General features: G+C 43.4%; 1 protein-coding gene across 1 annotated transcript in view; it reads left to right on the top strand.

Annotated features, from left to right (window-relative positions):
• Positions 1 to 17,902, top strand: part of NGFR (nerve growth factor receptor) — a 62,109-nt gene that overhangs the window by 23,681 nt on the left and 20,526 nt on the right. The gene's annotated exons all lie outside the window — the stretch shown is intronic.

Genomic DNA, 17,902 nt, shown 5'->3' with positions numbered 1-17,902 from the left:
TTTGCCTTCCCTTGAGGCTGAAAGTGTGTGACTTGCCTAAGGTCATCCAGTGGGTTTCTAAAGCCAAGTGAGGATTCAAACCCTGGTGCCCAAAGTTGTAGACCAATGCTCAAACCACTACTTCACATTGACTCTCTATTATATATGTAGGTATGCTCAAATTTCACCTTAACACCAATAGCAGCAACTACTACTACAAGTGCAAAATCTGGACTTTTAAAAATACTATTCAAATGTAGGAAGAAAGATAGTAAGGTAACATATACCAAGTCGTGTTTTCTGTTCCATCTAGCTATCTCTAGCTGTAGTTTCCCAGGATTTTAATTTCCTAGCCCTATATGCGGATAGTTGGAATGGAACCTGGAACTGTCTGCATGCATAACATATGCTCTGCCATTGAGCTGCATTGGTAATGACATGGATACTAGCCAGTAGCTATTTACCAGCCATGTTTAGCAGGAAATATAAAGGTCCATTTCCCCCCAAAAGCATTTCTTTCTGCTTTTCCATCTTATGATTTTTTTAATCTTTAAATTGTACTTTTACTGATGAATCTTTCAAATAGAAAAGGAGTGGTCAAAACTGGGTGTGTCTGGGGCTATTCTGGCAGTCCCTTGGACCTTGGCAGGCTATCCCTGCCCATTTTTCAAAACTAGAAGTTACCAGAAGGTCAACTTTTTAAAAAGGTTATTCAGAGCCCAAAATAGACATGACTGTCAATCACATGCCCAGAGACATGCCACCTTTACTCCATTTCTCCCCCTGCATGGGCAGCATTGGAAGTGTCCGAGAGCCACACTGCCATCCCTGAAATAGATTATGGCCTCCAGCAGAGGTCTCTCTGGAAGTCATTGAGATAGAGGACTATTTGAAAGCAAGACATGTGGCCATCTGATCACTTATAAAGCAGTTGACATGCAGGAAACTCCACTCAGATATAATTAGACCCAGTGTCACCTACTGCCTAAAGTATGTAATGAGATTGTCCACAGGCTTTGGTTAGCAGGTACACCATGGCTGTCAGTGAAGTGTGTGAGAAGAACTGATTCCACCAAAAGATACTGTGCTTGAAGTCATAAGGACTTTTATGCTGGGTTGTGCCATAAACAAAAATAAGAGTTTAACTTGAACCAAGGCTTACCTTCAAGAATGCCAGAAACTTACATGTGAGCCTTTGAAGTAACAAACAGAAAATCTCTAAACATAGGCCGAATCAATTCCCCTTATCATTAAGAAGACTACACATACCAGGGATTTAGGTCCAAGAGTTCCCTATAAAAGAATCTCACTGTCCATGACACTTGAGATTTCAAGCAGATTTCAAGCAACATTCTAGTCACCTACCATTTTTTAAAATGAGAGACTGGATGAAGTGGGTTGTGGAATACAAGACTCTCTGCATGCTGAGTTCACCACCACTTTAGATCCCATCCTGAGGGTCTGCCTGATCCTTGGCAATGCTCCACTGATGGTGGTGAAAGGATTCATTATTTATCCTTCTCCCCTCAGCATCCATCATCACATAGAGTCTGGCTGGGTTTGCTGTCTGGAGAGCTCATCTCTTACTCCAGACTGCTCCTGAGAGAGTACTCCGTGGCCCATCCATTTTACTTTTACAAGCACAGTGTCTTCTCCTCTCCTCTACACCAGTCTAATGGCAACCCCATTAATAATTCAGTTTGATGTAAGGATTTACCCAAGTTAATGGGAGAGTTTTGTTCCTGCAGCTGACCTGAAGATGGATGTAAAGCCATGGCTATATTTAAGAGGGACCTGAAAGAATGCTGCCCCCGGGGGGGGGGGGGGGTGGTAGCAAGTTGGGTCCACAGCACACTACAAGAATAGTCCAGTTTGAGACCACTTTAAGTGCCTTGGTTCAATGCTGGAGAATTCTGGGAACTGTAGTTTTGTGGGACATTTAGCCTTCTCTGTCAGAGAGCTCTGGTGCCACAATAAACTACAGTTCCCAGGACTCCTTAGCACTGAACCGGGGCACTTAAAGAAGTTTCAAACTGGTGTATTTCTTGGGAAACTGAACAGGAACTCTCAGAAGCATGTGGTGACTTCCATATCAGTAGAACAATGAGTCCAAGCTTTAGACCAAATTTAAACAGAGCTTTCCAAGGTGTTGAGCCCATTTTGAATACCTCCTTTAAAGTTCAGAGCTAAACCAGACTGGATACACTTCCCTCTGACATGGAAGCCACTTCAGACTACAGTCTGAACAAGATTTACTGCTTTACTGACAGAGACTGCCAACCACTTCTGAGAAAAACCTGACATCAAGTGCATAGAAAGTGTGGCCCATGGGCTGCCAGTGATGCTTTTCTAATTTTCTAATCGGTCTTCCCTTCTCATGATGTGGTTGAAGTATGACAACCTCAGGTTGATCATCTTGGCTTCTAGGGGTATTTTGGGCTTGATCTGTTTTTTTTAATAGAAAATTTTTATTAAGTAATAAAAATACAAAACACATCACACATATACTCACATATATGCATAAGTATGTAACAAAACTTACATACCATTTTTTTGCCTATTAAACAATACTGATATCATTTTCTGTGGGTTTTTCAGGCTGTGTGACTGTGTTCTGGAAGAATTTATTCCTAACAAAGTAGGACAACAGAGGGTTAACAGAGGACTGTCCCTGCCAAATTGGGACAAGTGAATAGTATGTTGTTATATGAATTATATTTCTATTTAAATTATTATTTCAAAAATTGCATTGCATCTTGTCCACTGTGATCTATCCCTACAGTGGCCTTGGTAAACTTTTGTTGGACCCACCACTATGGAAGTGAGGGAGAAAGTGCAAGGCACCTTGCCCATGACCACCCTCAAACTGAACACCAAGAACTGACAAACCAATGCAGTATTTCAATGGGGCAGAACATTTTAAAAGGAAGGACCAGAAACTGGTATATGGCACACATTTTAAACACATACCCAGCTAGATCTCTTAATTAGGCAACAGTACCTAATGAAATATGTTCTCATCCATTTTCATCTTGTCATCAGTGATGTCTGTTGATCCTTTGCAATGAAACAAGCTCTTCCTTTTAAAGCCTTTTGAAGCATATGACAAGTAGCTGTCAGCTCACGGATTTACAGGAAGAGATAAATGACAGGTGAGAAAGAGAGGGAGGGAGAGACAGTTTAACAGCAGCAGGAGAGTAGGCCAACAAAAAGGAAACAGCAGTGGCTGAGCTGATCAAAGCACATCAGGGATTTTTTAAATTATTATTTCTTAAGCAAGGGGCATAAAATGATGAAAACGAAGTAGAAGGATTGCCTTGGAGGCAGAAGTCTGGTTTTTTGATAGAGAGACTCTAGCTCAGCCTTCCCCAAATTCTCACCTCACTCTCCATATGCGTTAGACTACAATTCTTATCATCCCTGAAAAAGGGGTGTCACCGACAGGTGATGGTAGGTATCCAGCACATCAGGAGAGTGCTGGGGATTGGACTAAGACAAGCTGAAGCCCTAAGCTGTTGCAGGTTTAAGAGGGCTCATAGTATTGCCAAATAAGTGCATTATTCTAATGATATAAAACTTGATATTTAGTTTTGATTGATTTATTAGCAAAAAAACTGGCATTAATAATTAAAAACTCAAAATTTAATATTTATTTACCACTACCATCTCTGCTCACACACATCTGAATCTCTTAAAGGGTGGGAAATGCTATTTTGGTATTTGGTTGAGATTGATATATTAGGCAGAGATTGTAGTAAGGGGAGGCAAAATAATGGCATTGCCCCCTGCAAGAATTCTGCCCCCCAAAAAGGAAAATTTCCCTTCATTCCCCAAATCCCTAGCATTGCAGCGAATGAGACACTGAAAATTGTTCACACACATAGAACTCATATGTTTGCTGTGTCTGCATTCCCTTGGTTACTTTGTTGGCTCTCTTCTTTGGCATATCACTAGATGTTTAAGTTAAGTTATTAATTTGCAGAATGAAGGGAAATATTAAGAGCAGATTTCTTAATATTCCCATTCCTCCCTGTGCCCCTGTACCTACACTGTAAGCAAGTGAGGCTCCCCTCTCAAGCCTCCCTGCTGTTGATCCTTCTCTTTTTAATTCATGTCAGCCCAAACTATAGCACAATATATCCCTTCTTTCTTTAAAGAGTCCTGATAAATAATTTTTGGCTGAGGGGAAGCCTGTTTGACAAGTGACAAACACAGATGGATTAAGGTGGCTATACATGCTCTTTTACAAAGAACAGTTCTCCATTTCATGGCGTCTTCTGTGCTGACATCTGGCAGTCCAAATCAAGTTTAAAGTTCATAAAATATTCCAAGGGATAGCAAGGGATTTGAAACTGCCCATGATCCACAGAAAGTATCCACCTGGTCACATTTTTCCCCACTAGGCTAAACACTAAAAATAATTATATTTATTTTATGTAATTAAATTTGCATCTGACTAGCCCACACAAATTTTATCTTCTCTACTCAGCATTGAACACATTAGAACTGGATAGATAATGCTTCTTTATGCTGAATTTTCTGCATTAGAACACAGCAGTGTAGCAGGGAACCTGTTCCCTCTTCCCCCAGACGTTGCTGGACTAAATGTCCCATCATTCCTTAACATTGATCGTGTTGCATGGTGTGATAGGAGCTGGAGTCCACACACATACAGACAGACAAATGCATATCTGGGAAGTAACAGATTCTTCCCCACTTGCAGCCTAATCCAACAAACAGTATCTCTTGTACTTTATGTGGCTGACATGAAAGCAAACCATGAACAACCTTTTAATTAAATTTTCTGTAATTTTCTGAAATTTGCATTAACTGCTCTTTTGAGGGGGAGAGAGAAGTTTACATTCTGATGCAGAGACTATAAAGGCAAGTGGAGACTTCTCAGTTTGAAAGAAGATTCACGATATGAGCTCTTGAATAAAGTAATTCTTGTTCATGGATGGGGCCTGATGGAGGAGCCTCCTGTATTGAGATGGGGGAGAAGGGAGAGAGAACCTAGGGTCCATTCACTCTATGCAATTATAGCACTTTAATTCTATTTTAAATGCTATGGCAACATTCTCTGGAATTCTGTGATTTGTAGTCTAAGTCCTCTGTGGCTGTGAATTCTAAATATCACTCCCAAAATTGCAAAGTGCAAATCACATAACTAGAACATAAATGAAGAAGAAACTTAAATAGTCAAAGATTTTCCATACCTTGGATCAGTCATTGATCATAATGGAGACTGCAGTGAAGAAAACAGAAGACTGGGACTTGGAAGGGCAGCTATATCCTGAAGTGCAAAGATATTTCACTGAATACTTGAGCTAAAATTGTCCATGCCATTGTATTTGCCATTACTATGTATGCATATGAGAGCTGGACAGTGAGGAAAGCTGGTAGGAAGAAAATCAATTCATTTGAGATGTGGTTCTGGAGAAGAGTTCTATGGATAGCATGGACTGCTAAAAAGACTAATTGTTGGTTCCTAGCACAAATCAATCCTGAACTCTCCCTGGAAGCCAAGATGACTAAACTGAGACTGTCATACTTTGGTCCTATCATCACAAGGAATGACTCACTAGCAGAGGAGGCTAGGTAGTGTGGAGGGCTGCAGTAAAAGAGGATGGCCACATTATAGTTGAATAGACTCAATCAAGGAAGCCATGGCCATGAATCTGCAAGAAGTGAACAGGGCCTTCAAGGATAGGGTATCTTGGAGATGTCTCAGTCATAGGGTCACCATAAGTCAAGGCTGATTTGAAGGCAGTTAACAACAACAACAAAAATGCAAATCCCAGGATTCCAGGGGATGTGCCTATTACAGTTGAAGTAGAATCAAAGTGATGTAATTGTGTAATATGAATGAAGTCTCACAGCAGGTCTTGTGGTGAAGTAGAGGTAGAGTTCAGCATTTTAAGCAGATCCAGGGGAGAACAAAGTGGTTTTAGTTTGGTTCACTGGATGACATGGGCCCCATACAGACAGGCCAAAATAAAGCTGCTTCGGGCCACTTTGGAGGTATGCTATTTAAATGATGCATGCGTCCTAAGAGTACGGAAGCCACACCGAAGCCACGATCTAGTCCTAAGGACTGGAGCGCAGCTTTGATGCAGCTTCTGGACTCTTAGGATGCATGCATCATGTAAACAGCATAGCTCCAAAGTGGCCCAAAGCAGCTTTATTTTGGCCTGTCTGCATGCGGCCTTAGGCGCTTTATAGACGGGCCCTATTGGGCGCTGTTGTTATGCATGAGGGGCGGCGCTTCCTGATGCACCTTGCCCCTCGCATGTAACGAGGGTGTCAAAATGGTGGCGCCCTATACGCATGGGCACTGCCATTTTGACGTGATGGATGCCTAGCGTCCGCACATCTCAGCGCCTTTGTGATGCCGCAAGGGCGTCATTGATGCCTTGCGGCATCACAACCATGCCGGAAAAAGAAGCCGCTTTTTGTGGCATCTTTTTGCTGCATGGGGGAGCCGCATGGTTTGTCTGGGGCTACTCCCTCACGCAGCAAAAAAGGGCGGCGGTAGACCACCCTTTTGGGCGGTCTGTAACGAGCCTTAGTTACTCTTTCTCATCCTGACCTACTTTACAGTGTTGTTGTGGGGATAAAATGTGGAGGAAGATAGCCAAACATGTTGCCCTGAGCTTATGAGAAGGAATACAGGATATGTAAATAACAAACAAAGTAAAAGAGTCAGGGTATAGCTACCCATGCTTTAAAACCTAAATAGTAGAAAAACAGCCCCTTTGTTTCATTGGCTACTGACCCACAAGAAAAAATTCTCGAGAGAAAGAGAGAGCCCCCCCCCCCCCCGCCCAATGGTGCAGAAAATACATATTGTTTCTATCTGTTTGTCACATCTGGTCAGATAGGTTTGAAGGATTTTTTAAACAGCAACAACACATCCTGATGCAAACACATGCACACATCTGATGCTTAGGCTTACTAGACAGTAAACTAGAAAAGGCGCCTGTATCTTTAATGGTTGTGTAGAAAAGGGAATTTCAGCAGTCAGGCAATGATCAACACCTGTGGAAGTTCCCTCTTCTACACAACCATTAAAGATATAGGAGCCCTCTCCAGTTTTTACTCAAGCAACCCTAGATATTACTGCCCCAAAACCTTAAAAAATGTGAAGAAATCAGCAACGACCACTATTACCTTTTCTCAGTCTTGATGTCTAGGCTACAGAAAAAAAGAAAATCTATTACATGAGGAATCTGTAACGTGGTAGAGAATTATTCCTAAAGAAAAAGATCTAATTAAGGAGTTTCTTGCCTTCCACCAGATCTACCAGATCTTTTTGCCTTTTAGGGCTTGAATCTTTTTTCCTTGTGTGAGTGATACTGTTGAATAATTTGTTATACCTCCTAAAATTAACTTCTCAAGAATTTTATCTATTTTTCTGAAAAGGCCTTGTTTGGCTGGTTTTTTGTTTGGGCAGAGGATTTCCTTGCTTGCTGGAGCATGAAACACCTGGGAGAAATGGAGGAATTTCCAGAGCATGGAAAACTGTGTTATGATCACAGTTCCCAGAATCCCCCACAGCCAGGCCATGCTGGCAAGGGGAACTGTTTTGAAACTATAGTCCAAAAAGTAATACTTCCAAGCACGGAAAGCTGTTCACCTTATATTAGCCTTCCCCAACATGGCCTTCAACAAAGGGCAATAAAACACCTAGTTCTTTTGCTTCTATTATATTTTTACTGTCAGGGGTTGAGAAAAAAAGTTTGTCAGTATTTCTGCTTCAGTTGCTGAAATATTTTGTCTGGCTCTGGGTACCATGATTTTGCTGAGATGACATGCAATGTATTGATCCAATTCAGGTTGCAAATTGTCTTTGCTGGGCCTTTACTTAGCAAGAAGTAGAGGCAGTAGTTCCAACTCTAAGCTCTAGCTGCCATTTTAATTTCTCAGAAGGTCAAGAGTGTAGTTATTGGGGTGGGACAGAAATGAGGACTGTATTTCCAAATACAGTCAGCTCTCCACATTCTCTGGGTTTAGGGGTACAGGGCCCCTACAAAAGGGGAAAAACCATTAATACTTAAATCTGAAACCCCACAAACCATATGTAACACACACAAAAAGTACAAGTCACAGATTCATTAATTCCATCCTGGATGCCTTTAAGGGATCAAGATTCCTTCACAAGGAAAAGCAGGCGGCTGGTGACGCTTGCTGCTGCATGCACTGCTGCCTCTGACATTTTTAATAGGGCTTTACAAGCCTTGCCACACGTTTAGTCTTGTGTGATTTGTAGTCCCTATTAAAAATGGCATAGGGCAGCAGTGGCAATGAATAATCTGTGAATAATCAAATCCCCAAAAAGTCAAACCCACAAATGCGGAGGACTGACTGACTGTAACTTATCCCGCAAGTGTCTGGATTTTGCAGGGACAGTCCTGATTAATCCTTTGTTATCCCACTTTTTCAGCTGCTTTAAAAATGTCCTAGTTTCTCTCTCCTCCTCCGCCTTGCCCCCATTGTTCTTAGCTTATTTCCATCCATGCAAACTACGTTCAAAGAGCAAAAGTAGTTTGCATTCAACTCAGCAGAAGGAAAGGAGACAAGAGGGCAGAATCTTGCCCTTCCCTGCAAGCTTAGGCAAAGTAGGGATGCCATCTCCCGCCTGGGCGCGGGACTTTCCCGGTTTGGGGCGGGTCCGCACGGTCCCGCCCTGGTTTGGCCCTGCCCCCGGGACACCCTCCTGCGACGGACGCCAGGCAGGGAAAGGAGCCTCGCATGAGAGAGGCCCCTTCCCTGCTTGGCCTCCTCCGCCGAGGGAGGCGGCCTGGCTCTGCTCCCTCTTTCCCGGCCTCTGTGAAGGCCAAGCCTCCACAGAGGCCGGGAAAGGCAGGGGGCCGCCCATGATCGCCGCGATCGCGGGCACGCTCTTGGCTCTTTCCTGGCCTCTGTGAAGGCCAAGCCTCCACAGAGGCTGGGAAAGGGAGCGGATTCCTTCTCCACTTGGGCTCCGTGAATGGAGCCCAAGCGGAGAAGGAATCCTCGCTGAGCGGAGGGATTCTTTTCCCCTTGGGCTCTGTTGGCAAAAACGGAGTCCAAGGGGAAAAGAATGCCTCCCTGGGGGCGGATTCCTTCTCCACTTGGGCTCTGTGAACGGAGCCCAAGCACAGAAGGAATCCTCCCCTCAGTGAGGCTCTTTTTGAAATGTAGGACCCAAAAAAATAGGTCCTACATTTGAAAATTTTGTCCTACATTTGTCCCGGTTTGGAGGCCCTGACTAATGGCAACCCTAAGGCAAAGGCAAATTTGTCTGACCTCTTCTAGCTGGTGTATTCTTCCTCATTAATAACCTTTGCCATCTTGACCACACTCTGATGTTATTTGGCCACATCTTTCCCAATTTTCATCTATGAAATGCTGGTGAGTATGAAATAAGAATACTGCCCCCAATGAAATTTTATGTCCCTTCACAAATTTCCAGTGTTGCAGAAAGTGAGACATCGAAACTCATTCACACTTTGAACTCCTACATGTGTTATGTTTATGTTAAACCTAATTGTTTTGCTAATAAATTTTAAGTTACTGCTGTGCTAGAAAACTGAGAATTTAAGGTAAATATCAGTGCAGGACAGAATTCCTTTTTGGGGTGTGGAGGTGGCAGTGTCCCAAATGTAGCACCCTGCCAGTGTTTCAAATAGAGCATCACTCTGAGCATTATGAGAAATTAAAATGGTAGCTAGACCCAGCAGTGTTGTGACACTTCAATTATTGGATCACTTCTCTCTCTATCATTTTAAAAGGGATGTGACCAATAACGTCATCAGCTGCCTTTGGGCATCTTCAAAACTTGCAAATGATGAACTAAATTTAGCTGTGAAAGCTTTCTGTTTGTTTGTTTATAATGAGGATATAATGAAATTATATTTCAAAAATAATATAATAAGTGGGAGGGACATTAATTTGTTTGATGTAACAAATGACATTTTTCTAAATATCCTTTATATATAACGACTAACTAAAAGCTATCTACATTGTTAATCTATATCAGTATACAAAGAGATTGTGTAGCTTCTTTGTGGCCGAGATAAAGATGTTTGTAGCATGAGCTTTTGTGAACTCAGTCTACTCCATCAAATGCACAAAAGTTTGTGCTACAAAATTCTCCATCTCAGTCTCAAAGTTGCTACGGGATCTCTTTGCATGCTGATACAGTTTAACAAGGCTATATCTCTGAATATAGATTGCCATTAGTTACTTTTAATGTGCATTTTGTCAAATCAGATTCATAAGTTTTAGGAGCATTTACTGTTTTATTGAGAGCATGTGCATGTGGGGTTGCATTCCAAAAGGAGTGCTTCCTCCCCACTGAGGTAAGAATAACAAAGTCAGAAAAATGGAAAACTTGTGGTTAAACCATTACTGGCAGACAATGGAAAACTAGGTGTCTCACAGATTTAAGCAAGATTGAAAAGCTGCTATGTCTGCTATATCATTATTTTTAGCAAAAGTCCCTTGTCCAAATTCTGCTTTTCTCTGGATTTTCCAGCTCTCTGTGTCCTTTCTCCCCCCCCCCCCCCCCCGCTCTTTCTCTTCTCCTTTATACATACAAGCCATCTCTATTTGTTGCTCATGTTGTCTGCACTCATACTTTTTAAGCATTTCACAAGCAGGTTCTATGCTACCCCTTTAATCTATCCAAATACTTTTTTGAAATGGTAATAAAAATGGAAAATCAGTGAACAACACAGTAAGCGCTGCAACAGCTCACTAACCTTTTCTTATAATGGTAAGAGCAACAAATTACTTTTGTAATAGGTTACATACTGAATTATGCTTCACACTCTGGCAGCCGCCCCACTCTTATCTAATGCTAGGGCAGGCTCTGTCTTGTTCTTTAACTAGAGAGATTGTACCTAAGACCTTCCAAACACAAAGCATGTGCAGTTTTACCAAACTGAGACCCTTTTGCTGAAGCCATCCCAAACATTCTTCCCAGTGCATAAGCCTCCTAATATTTCAAAAATGCCTCCTTCTAGTTAACCTTTAGATTTCTTCCTGCAATTTAAACTTATTACTGCTTTCCCTAGAGTTCCAGGGGGCACTGGGGAGGGAGGCAAGGGCTGCTCTGGAGAGGGCTGTGACAAAGGCCAGGGACTCATTGACAGTGACAGCAAAGGGCAAGTTTAAATGAGAGCCGCATGTTTTGATGGAGGCATTCAATCTGGGGAGTGACATTTTGCATCCTGCCATTCAGAAGGAAAACAGCTATTTCCCAAGAATGTCCTCAAGAGAATCACACAGCTAATTAAAGATTAATACACTGCGCTGGGTGGGAGACAGGGTGGAGCTGGACTGCTCTGAAAGCGAGGCAGAGGAAATCAGTAATGGATTAGAGTTAATATCACAAGGACCCCCTGAGAAAGGCTCAACCCCTCACCTGAAAGGCTCAGCCCCTCACCTTTCCAGAGGGAAAAACCAGGAAATGAATGGAGGAGCAGGAGGAAAGCTTGACTTGGCCAAAGCCACTGTGAAACCTGGATTCAAATGTCTCATATTTATTTGTCACTGGAAATTGCCTGGTGACAGGTGAGACTTTTGTGGGCCTTTCCCCGAGTTGTGTGTGTGTGAGGCAGAATATTGTGTGCCTGCTGATGCATGAATGTGGGCAGGTGCTCAGACAGAATATGCATGGGTGATAATTTATGTGTGGCTAGGGTTGCCATCCCCGAGGACCTCCAAACCGGGACAAATGTAGGACAATGTTTTAAAATGTAGGACCTTTTTTAAAAAAAATTTCCTGGCCAGGAAATTTTTAAAAAAAGGTCCTACATTTTAAACATTGTCCAATGCCTCGCTGGGGCCTGGGAGACAGCGTCTCGCAGGCCCCAGTGAGGCCTTGGAAGACTCCGCAATCATGGAGCCGCTTGAAGGCTTCGCCGGGGCCTTGGGAGACAGTGTCTCCCAAGCCCCTGGCGAGGCCTTCCAGGGCTCCGCGATCGCCAGCCCAGGCTTCCTCCCAGGCCGGGAAGGAGGCGGAGGCTGGCTCCCATCGCGGCGATCGCGGCGATGGGAGCAGTCTCCGCTTCCTCCCCAGCTTAGGAGCAAGCCTGGGCCTGGCTCCCAGGCCGGGAAGGAGGCGGAGGCCGGCTCCCATCGTGGCGATCGCCGCAATGGGAGCAGTCTCCGCTTCCTCCCCAGCTTAGGAGCAAGCCTGGGCCTGGCTCCCAGGCCAGGAAGGAGGCAGAGGCCGGCTCCCATCGTGGCAATCGCCGTGATGGGAGCAGTCTCCGCTTCCTCCCCGGCTTAGGAGCAAGCCTGGGCCTGGCTCCCAGGCCGGGAAGGAGGCAGAGGCCGGCTCCCATCGTGGCAATCACCGCGATGGGAGCAGTCTCCGCTTCCTCCCCGGCTTAGGAGCAAGCCTGGGCCTGGCTCCCAAGCCGGGAAGGAGGCAGAGGCCAGCTCCCATCGTGGCGATCGCCGCGATGGGAGCAGTCTCCACTTCCTCCCCAGCTTAGGAGCAAGCCTGGGCCTGGCTCCCAGGCCGGGAAGAAGGCGGAGGCTGCTCCTCAACACGGTGATCGCCGCAGTGGGAAGCAGCCTCCTCCTCCTCCCTGGCCTCGCGGAGGCCTTGGAGGACCCCGCGGCCGGAGCTCTGACCGCGGAGCCGCCTCCAAGTCCTCGCTGGGGCCCGGGAGGGAGCATCTCAGCAGCTGGAGCTCTGACCGCGGAGAGCCCTCCCAGGCCTCAGCAAGGCCTTGGAGCTGCCGCAAGGGCTGAGGTGGCCGCGGTGGGTGGGGCCGTCCTGGTTTGGGCGCCAAACCGGACTGGGACCGGGACAGCACCGCCCAAACCGGGATTGTCCCGCCCCCCCGGCGGGATATGGCAGCCCTATGTGTGGCAAGGATGCAGAAAAGTAGCCCTTGTGGAGGGAGAGGAAGGTAAGGGCTAACATTTTCCCAATGTGACTTTTGGGCCCCTTACTGATGGGCCAAAATAAAGCTGCTTCGGGTCAGTTTGGAGTTTTGTTGTTTAAACGATGCATGCGTCCTAAGAGTCCGGAAGCTGCGCCAAAGCTATGCTCCAGTTCTTAGGAATGGAGCATGGCTTTGGCACGGCTTCCAGACTCTTAGGATGCATTCATCATTTAAACAGCATACCTCCAAAGTGACCTGAAGCAGCTTTATTTTGGCCTTAGGTTACTGAAGAAATGCAGCTCTTTTCCTAGCTGGTATATATTTTCTTTGCACTGTGTATGGAATACAAATGCCCACACGGAAGGTGGCCATATATAATTGGGGGGGGGGGGGAGAACAAAAGAAAACACACATTTGCATTAAGATTTCATATGCTTATTTGTATATGTGTGCATGGAACTTTGATAATGATGACTAGCCTTGAAACTGGAATTCACAGCATCTCAGTTTCATGGGAAAATTTGGGGTCTAATTAGAATTAGTAGTCCAAACAGAATTGGTAGTCCAACTAGAAAGTCAGTGTGGTGTAGTGGTTTGAGCATTGGCCAACAACTCTGGAGATCAGGCTCGGCAATGAAACACAATGTATGACCTTGGATGAGTCATACACTCTGAGCACAGAAAACCCCATGATAGGTTCACGTTAGGGCCGCCTTGAGTCGCAAATGACTTGAAGGCAAACAACAACAATGACAACAACAGTCTGGATTAAAGGAGATCTCTTTAATCTATTGGTAGATGGTGAGTCCAAACCTATGTAAATCCAGTTGACTGAAGGGATCTACCTTAGTTTATATTTATTATTATTATTATTATTATTATTATTATTATTATACTTATACCCCACTTCAACATCAGATTCCTGACAGTGAAGGAACCACAGGTGTTGCACTACATGGAAAAGACTTCTGACGATGAATCTTCTCTTTTAATGACTTTTATATCAATGAATATGAATGTTCCTGTCTGCACTAAGGCCCAAGGGTTATTATGTGATGTTATTTAAAGAGAGTAGCAATTGTATTCCTGCAACATTCTGAAAAAGAAAACTTCTCCATTCAACATTTTTGGGAAATGAAGGCAAAGGGGATTTCAAGGTAGGCAAGCAAATTTGAAATATGGGACAGGACACAGGAAAACTGATTTGCATTTGGGAATTAATTCCCTACAGAGTGCAGGGAAACCAAAGAAACAGGAATGAAGAATAAGGTCAATAGAAAGTCAGTAATTTTGGCATCACAGCTGAATGTTTATATTGGACACCACAATCCTAATCCTTTCCCATAGCTAATGGACGGAAAACAGATGCAACTGAATGCCTCATCAAATATGGCTTTCCCCCCATTCTGCTTCTCTGTGAAGCAGCAATGTATGGCTGCTATATCATTTATTTGCTTGCTTGCTTACTTACTTTGTAAGGCAAAGCTTGAAAATGTGTTGGATTTTTTCTAGACTGCAACTCCCAAACTTCCTCAGCTAGCATGGAAAATGGGGGTGCTAACTGCATGATTCTGGGAGTTGTAGCCTCCATAATATGTTTTCCAAAGTTTCCTGAGAGGAAGGACCAATTTTAGCTCCCCTGAACCCCATTGCCACCACTGCAGGCCACATTGTTATGTCTCAGTGCACCACAATTGATGCTACATTATTTCCAGTTGCCATTTTCTGGTGATTCGTGGCCAGAAATTAAGCTTTGGGGGAGTTTAGAGTTTGTGGTTCTCAGATGAAAAAGGTAACCACACATTTGTATGTATTTTTAGATGATTTGATGAAAGCCACACCACCAAGTCATTGTGCACCAGAACCAGAAGTGATGACATGTCATTTCCAGTTGCCATTTTTTCAGCTGATTCATGGTAATTTTAGAAGGAAGAGCAGGTAGAGAGTGTGACAGCATCAAGGGAGGATGCTGAAGAAGAAATGGTGCTGCTATCACTGTTTCCTGTATGCTGCTGAATGAGGAAGACACAAACTCTAAGAAGCAGCTATTTTTTTAACAGCTGGCTCTGTGAATTCCTTGGAGCTAAGGCACTCTGGGAGGATTGAGCTGCAAATTGCTATGTCATGACACAGTCACACAGATGATTATCCAGGGGTATATCCACACTGTAGAAATAAAGCAGTTTGACACCACTTTCCTACAGAATCCTGGGATTTGTAACTTGGTTAGGCACCAGACCTCTCTCACAGACCAGGTTGAATATCTCACTAAACTATAAATCTCAGGATTTCACGGGATGGAGCCATGACAGTTAAAGTGGTGTCAAAAGTCTTTATTTCTGTAGTGTGGAAGAGCTTCAGGTCACCTCTCCCATAATACCTTGTTCCAAGGATAAGAGATGAACTGTTAGATCAAGCTGGTGCTTAATAATAATATTAATAACAGCAACAACTAATTTTTATGTCTTACCTGCCTCTCCCCAAGGCTTGAGGTAGAATACAGCATAGATTAAAATACAATATATAACTAACACATGGAATGATTTAAACACAGGTTAAAACACATAAACATTTTATTTTATTATTTATTTATGGTATTTATACCTCGCCTTTCAGCCCTCATGGCTATCAGAGCGGCTTAAAATTGACCATTACACATTAAAATCATCTAGACATAAAATTAAAAACAAACCGATTTAAGGGAGAAAGTGGGACATTTTAAAAGCAGGTGAAAAAGTGGGATGATGGAATAACCATGACAGTTCTTGCCAAATCAGGACAATTAGGGGTTTTATCTGTTATATCAAGTAAGTGAAACACCGGAACAATGGCAGGGGACCTATGTCTTCCTAAAGGTACTTATGTCTGCTGGAATCAGAATTAGGCATTTTTGTAAGAGCTGTAACCTATCTGTTATGCAAGAGGTGTGTGTGTGAGAGAGAGAATAAAGTGACTTATGTGCATTGGGACCATCAGTCCCATTATGCATCAGTCCCATTGGCACTGAGACACTAACTAGGGAGTGCTGATGCACATCAGAATACTCTTGCTGGTGTCCTGTTATGCATCTTTGCAGTTCACTAACAGATAGTGCCTCTACTATATAACTAAGTATATGGAAAGTTTACATTGTTTACACTGTGATAAAGGATTCTGGCCAACAATTGTAACTAGTTAATTTTTTAATTAAAAAACATCCAAAGTTCTGGAAGGACCCATGCATGGAGCTCTCAGTAAGACAGCTGAGAGTTATCAGCCCTCAAGAACATTTAAAGGTGTGTAGGGGCTTTATGTATGCATAGGCTATATTTCAGAAGAAAAAGGAATTGACAAAACCACCTCTGAGTATTCCTTGTCTAAGGAAATCCTATGAAATTCATTGGATTGCCCTAAGTCAACAGGAACATGAAGACACATACAGGTGCAGAGAAGGGAGATTTTGGCCTGCTTCAGTTTCTCCCATTGCTGCGGGCTTGTGGTGTGAAAAGCATGCGGTCGCAATATTCTCCATTCTGTACCACTCTGATAGGTTCCATGGCCTTTGAGGGACCATGTCTGACAATTCTATCATCCAAGAACTGCTCCCTTCCAAGCCTCCTCCTTCCTAATACACGTGAAACAAGATCTTCTGTGCCCTGCTTTCTACATAGACAGGCTCACTGGAGCCAAAGCTAAATCGAAATAAACTGTTTTAACCTGAAGTCAGCTTGTGCGCATAGCTCCTTCCGCTGCTTTAACTCCCCATTAAATCATAATATATTGCCTCTTTAGGCATTGCAGTACACTTTATAATACTCACTGGTGTGTGAATCATCCTATGAGATCTTTGTGAAGGAGTCAGGTCAATTTTATTGTTACGAGCAGATTATAACTACACAGCAATGAATAGCGAGTGAATTTTGCCTTCAGGCATCGTTATGCAAACTCTAAACAGACCTCTCCCCCCCTTCAGGAGTCGCAATAGTATTGCTTAATTTGGGGAGGAAATGAGGGTGGGAAAAAATGAGGACCACATAATTAGGGGCTTCGATGTATTGCTGCCTTTCCTTTCCAGAAAAGGCCCTGCAGACAAAGATTTGGCAGGCCTTTTTGGAAACTACAGTTGTAATAGAGTCTGCTTTCCTATTCTCACTCACCTGGGAGGAAATCCCACTGACCATACTGACAATTACTTTTGGGGAGATAATGCATGAGGTTGCACTATTAGCTGATTTGATCCACATACAAAATGCCCTCCCTGTCTTCTAAGCAAGCCTTCCCCAAGCTGGTGCTTTCCACATATGTTGGACTACAGCTCCTGCAATGGGGATTGCAGTCCAGCATTTCTGGAAGGCAACAATTTGGGAGAGGGAGGTTGTTCTTCAACTTACATGAGGTTCTTTACGGACCTGCAATCTCCTGTTTCAAATAGGAATAGGTGAGGATTTGGCCGGTTCACTTTTTATAAGAATTTTCCAGATAGCAATTTTTTAATGGATTTAAAGATTTATTTGATTCGGCTTTGAAAAAAATATGGAAAATTGTGTTGTCCCCAAAACTGGGACTCAAGGCAACTTTATATATTTAGAGGGGAGGGGGGAGGAGTATGAGTAACAAAAAAATTGAATGAAATTTACATAGCAAAGTTCAATAACATCCCAAATCCACAAAACAGTGAGACCTTTATTGGAACAACCAAAATGCACAAAGTACATGTTGCAAGTTTTTGAAGCTCCACAGGGTTCTTCATCAAGCAAAGGTGTTAAAAATTGTACAGGAGAGACAGGCCTGTTGCTGGTGGTGTTGTTGCTTTCAGTTAAAATGGTATGGAGAGATATCCATGCAGGAAAGCCACCCCTTCCTCTGGCCATGTGGGCTCTAAGAGACAAAGAACCGGAAAGTCCAGAAAATAAAATATAAATTCCATTAGCAACACAAAAATATACTTCCATTAAAATCCAGGTTGTCTCTGTTGACACCACAAAAAAGTAGAGCACCTCAACATGTTTTAGCATATTTTTTTAATCCAAAACTAATACTATGCACATGTGAAATGA

This window comes from Sceloporus occidentalis, unplaced genomic scaffold (assembly GCF_023333645.1).
Source record: "Sceloporus occidentalis isolate IW3139 unplaced genomic scaffold, rSceOcc1.0.p SCAF_7, whole genome shotgun sequence".
Taxonomy (NCBI): domain Eukaryota; kingdom Metazoa; phylum Chordata; class Lepidosauria; order Squamata; family Phrynosomatidae; genus Sceloporus; species Sceloporus occidentalis.
This window is presented reverse-complemented; position numbering and strand designations above follow the sequence as displayed.